The sequence below is a fragment of the Hypomesus nipponensis genome, chromosome 21, assembly GCF_054491055.1.
Source record: "Hypomesus nipponensis isolate SF chromosome 21, ASM5449105v1, whole genome shotgun sequence".
In the NCBI taxonomy this organism is placed as follows: Eukaryota; Metazoa; Chordata; class Actinopteri; order Osmeriformes; family Osmeridae; genus Hypomesus; species Hypomesus nipponensis.
In genome coordinates this window covers 13846493-13852334 of record NC_140381.1, presented here as the reverse complement: position 1 = coordinate 13852334, position 5842 = coordinate 13846493, and positions in this window count along the sequence as shown.

Genomic DNA, 5842 nt, shown 5'->3' with positions numbered 1-5842 from the left:
TAAGTTTTATGTTAGTTTAGGAGACTATACGTCTAAGAAACATGAGAACGGCTATGGGGTTGCTCAAGGAAGCTGCTTTGGCCCACTACTTTTTTCTCTTTATATGTTACCACTCGGCGACATAATATAGATTTCCATAACTCTGCGGATGACACACAACTGTATATATCCGCTGAACCCAACGATGCAACAGCCATAAATTCCATTCCCAACTGCTGGTCGGCAATAAACACATGGATGAATGATAACTTTCTTAAATTATGAAGACAAAACTGAAGTCCTACTATGTGGCCCCAAATCCAAAAAAGAGATGCTAAGTAAAAATCTAGGAGGTTTAACCCTGTCTTAAACCAGAGGTGAGGAGTCTCGGTGTAATCCTGGACTAAGATCTGAATTTCAACTCTCACATTAATAAAGTGACCAAACAGCTTCCTTTCACCTCAGGTATAAAGCGAAGGTACGACTATTCATAAACCAAAATGAAGCAGAGAAGCTAATTCATGCTTTTGTATCCAGCCGGCTAGAAAACTGTAACACACTTTTTACTGGTCTTCCCCCCAAAAAACACTGAAATAATACAGCTCATTCAATTCTGCAGCTAGATTGTTAACCAAAACTAAAAGGACAGAACACCTGTCCTGTACTAGCTACTTTACACTGGCTCCCTGTTACCTTCAGAATTTACTTCAAAGGTCCTTTTCCTCACATACAAAGCTCCAAACAGTCAAGGACCTAGCTACATTGCTAGCTCTCTTATTAACTACACACCAGCTTGAACACTGCGATTATCAAATGCAGGCCTATCAAATGTCACTATAAGAAGTCATAAGAAGATTGGGGATGCAGCCTTTTCAATTACGCCTCAAAACTATGGAACACATTACCCATAAATATTAGGGAAGCAAACACGCTAGACATTTTCAAAAGACAGCTTAAAACCTATATTTTTACCAAAGCATTTAACTAACTCAGAAGGGTTTTATTTAGTGCTGTCAGTTTAACGCGTTATTAACGGCGTTAACGCAAACCCAAATCAACGGCGTCAATTATTTTATCGCGCGATTAACGCTCTTTTTGGCCTAGCAAACTTTGTAGTTTTTTTCACATGCTGTTGCAACAACTACCGACGTTAGAAAAACTACAACACCACACCGGATCTAGCTAGACCGGAAACAAAACAACAGGCACGCCAAACACTCGTTTGGCTTGCGAGCTGGCTAAACAGTAGTAGCAGAGCCCGTTAACGGAGATTAGACATTCTCTGGTAGTAGGCTAACGTTACGTTTTGAGTGGATGACGAGCGCGAGATGCCGAAATGGATGCCAATAAGATTCTGAATGGAAAGTTTGCTTTTAAAAAGTTGCCAAATGGTTCTATTGACAAGACCAGTGATCTGTGTGTTTTGTCGTTGTAAACTGAGCTATCATCGCAGCACGTCCAGTCTGAAATACCACTTGATGGCCAAGCACACAGCTGATGCGAATTCTCTGCCCCCTCGTCAAAGCCAGGCGATTGCAATGATGTTTTCAATAAAAAAAATATTTGCACAAAGCAATCCGAACCACTTTTCTATGTTGATAAGAGCATTAAAATTTGAAAAAAGATTGGGACAAAAAGAAATCAGGGACATTTAGAATAGATAAAAATGTGCGATTAATTGTGATTAATCGCGAGTTAACTATGACATTGATACGATTAATCGCGATTAAATATTTTAATCGTTTGACAGCACTAGTTTTATTACTTGAATTTGTTGTATTATACTTTTTATAGATTTTTGTGATTCCCGCCAAAATTGTGGCTTGTGTTTTGAATTGTCAATGTAAAATGTTGTATTTATTCCCATAGTTTATTGTTTGTATGACTTGTCAGGTTTCCTATGATGTAGTATCATTCATGCTATGTGTGTGCTTTGTAATATGTTGGCAATTCACATTCTCCAGGAGAGTGCTCGATCATCTCATTTCAGAGAGGTCAGGGACGAATTATTAGTTTTCCTATATTGGCCCAGATGGGTGATCTGGTTTTTTGCTTCCATCTGGGAAATTACTGTCAAACATTAATGTTTGCATCAACCCCACCCTTACCTTCTGTGAAGCGGATTGTGCTGCCTCCTGGTATGAAATGCGTTATATAAATAAAGAGTGATTGATTGACTTAAATACCACAACTAACAAAACACAGGTGAAAGCAACAACACTAACAAGACGATTGACAGACATTCAACAGGACACAGGTGAACCTAATAAACACAGAACACATTAGGGCAGGCAAACATAGACACAAGTATAGCTGTGGGCGTGACACACCTAAAGTACAGTATACATTTGTATAGATTTCTAAACTTCAACCCTGAAAGGAAAACACTTAAAGCTACAATCTGAATTTGTCAAATTATTTCTTAGTAGTGCTAGAGTCAAGTTTTTGATAAGAAACTATTAACATATACAACTGAAATTAAGTTTTCCATAATACTTTTAATTATTATTTTGACAATGTCAGTGGAAATGTTTTGAAGCAGTGGAAATGTGACACACAATGCTTGCCTATGTTAGCAATGTACGTAGCCTACTCCTGAGGAGTGTATTGCAGATCAATTAATTTTATCGCTGTCACCTCCTCTGTGATTTAAGTGAAATTTTGAAATGCAATACCTGTCTGTCACTGTAAAATGTCTTAACATTTATATTAGTTATATCTCAATCCAGAGTATGGGTGTGAACTGAATCGTCAGAAGGTTGCATCAGCACCCAAGGGGTATATTATCACTGGCTGCAATCTGGTCAATTTTGTAGTCCATTTGAGATTTTTTTTTTTACGACAAGGTAGCCTAACCTTCTTGCAGACAGCACAATTAGAATGGTGAACAGACAGTTTAGTGGAATTTATTAGAAGGTGATTATCAGAAAATAATGAACACCCCACAGCCAATCAGAATCGAGTATTCACCCAGACCAAGGTTCCTGATAATGGTCACCAGTTATAACATGGTCACTTGCCAAATACGTTTTTTTAATGAACATAAATGTATGTTTGCATACAATATTTCCATGCTGAAAACGTAACACGTTCTGCGGCCATGATTATTGTTGTGTTTGCCTGCAGCGTGAATCTAAAGGCAAACAGTAGGCTACTGCACCCAGGAAGTGTCCTTTAGGCAACAATCTGTATTTATAAGGCTATTTTGTTGAATTTATGCCGTAACTTGGACAAGCAACGCAAGTTACTGTCATAATATTACTCAATGTCAAAAAGTAATACGTTACTTCATTACTCACTTAAGTAATAATATTACATAACGCATTACCCCCAACACTGGCCATGTGTACTGTTGTAGTCACAGCCTGAAATACAGGCTGATGAGTTGAAAATGAGATGCAAGATGGCCGCTTATGTGACACTGACACAGTTAATATAAGTATATTACAATCAATGTTGTAATCAGATGTTAGCTTGTTAAATGTGTTGCAATAAATTGTAAACGGAGGCTTCCCAGTTGCTTGAAAAACTCCTTTAGATAAAGGCTCATATTATGTAGCCACCACATTAATTTAGAACAGTGATCAGACAGTTTCACTGGAACTACTTAGTAGGTTATCAGAAAATAATGGACACCTATGTGGTGAAATTAGTGCCAGGAGAGGAAGCTCTGTTCAAAAGATCTGCATACTTGCAGAAACGATTTGTGTACTTGCAAAAAAGATTAGTGGACTTGTTTCTCTGTAGAAAATTGTGTTCTTGTGTTCTCAAAACCATCTATGCTAATCAAATATAGCAATTTCTGTGTCCAGTATCATTGGACATTTGTCTATCACACAAAGAACGTCAGCAAATAAGAAAACTAGTAGTTTATTATGCAGGTTGTCCGAACCCCGACCCCGACCACCCTGACTTTGCTCTTTCACAACACCTGGGAACACCTTGAAATGATAACATTACTTGTTTCCACTTCTGTTGTTGAAGCAAACTGGATTGACTTAGGTGGGTAGAACGTTAGGCTACAGCTTAGCAACCAAACCATATTGTGATTCTACTTGGCTTCAGTTAGCTAGGTAGGCTAGCTCTAGATATCTTGCTGTAAAATAACATGACAAAGATCTAGACAAACATGCATCGTGAATTGTCGATTTTCATTACACAGGTTATTTATTTGAATGAAACAGTCAGGAACATGAATCAATGTTAGCCCCATTGCCAATAAACTAGGCTAAATTATCACACATTCTACCTATGCTCTTGCTTAACTAGCAGGCTAAACTTGTTTACATGCCTACTGTCTGGGTGTTACTAGTAACAGTTACTAGCAATGCTAACGCATCCTGTATCTAGAACCTGCCTTTCTCCAGTTCTTTCAAATAGATTATCTAGACAGGCGTTAGCAATAAGCCAGACTGCTGTTCGTTTTCTGGCTATTTTTCGGAAGCTTCCCTTCTAATGCCGACTACAGCTTGTCTAGCTAGAGTCATTTGATGTGTGTAGAAACGTATTTAGCATTCTACCTGGTATGCTATATTATACAGGAAAAGTTAGCATTGCTAATAACTGTTAGCACAACATCATACTGTCCTTATAGCTTGCGGTTGCAATGAGCATACGGTCGGAACAGCTTTCCAGGTTCATAGGAATGACCCAGATTTAAAAAAAGAATAGTGTCATGACTGAATTGTTAACACAAATGTTTCCTCTTTCCTTCCAACCAAAACGATCAAGTTCATGATAATGACAAGAGTTACGTGGACTAGTTGTTTGGCTATCGATGTTAACGTTTAACACGCAATTTATGCTTTTGCGTACATAGCCTATGCTACATGCTTCAATACCCAAATAAATGTCCTGGTGCACATAACTCTGTCAGGCTATTGCATTTTGTACTTCTGTCGATCAATTTCTTATTTCTTGTTAGTTAGCCTACTGCAACCAATCAGCGCTGAAGTGTAGTACCTACCCTTTCCGTTCAGAATTAATGTTTTGTGTTTTTGAGTTAATGTAATGTTGTTTTCCATTTGGGGGAGCGTGTTTTTGTATTGGGGGAGGTGAACAAGTCATTCAATTTGAGGGGGAGTTGACTCGTATAGTTTTCATTTGGGGGAGGTACTCATATTAGGGGGGGTGTTTTGCACTTCAGGGCCACCGTAATTTAGCCTACTCATATTGCATAATTCATTAAGAACACCCTTTGAAACAAGCTACTGTAACAACGTTGTCACTGGCAGTATTTCAGATGGAATTGCGATTCAAATAGTACCGTCTGCTAACTCAAAATAAGCCCCCCTAAACATAATAAGTTTGATATTAATTTAGGGGGACATGGCTAATTTAAAAGCAGTTTGCTAGAGGCAAGCTAGCTGCCGTTGCTAGCCACACTCCACTGATTGTTTGAAAAGCAGGAAATTAGAATGTTTCTTTTGTAAGGGATAGTGTATAGTAGACCCGACAGGGCGAACAGCCCCTTTTGTTTCGCCCTGAAGGGGCTAATTTCCCCGAAAATTACCGGCGTTCTATACATTATCCCTTATTACACGGCTACTTGCCAACAAAAATAACTTAACAGTGTGTCTTTTTACAATGTATTTGTTACCATTCGTATTGTTGATCAGCAGAGAAATAGTTCGCCAAAGATGTTGAACTTCATAGACTTTGAGCATTAGTTAGGCTTCAAATCAGCTGACGTTGCTAAGCAACAGAGTACGCTGGGGTTGAAAAGTTACCGGACTACTTGCGGAGTGCTATGAAAGACGTGAATCCGAGGCAAAAAGGCCACTTCCCTTGACAGCAGTCAAATATGCATAGCAAAGGTCAAATATGAGACAATTGTTCACCGCAGAATGTTTGGAAGCCCCAT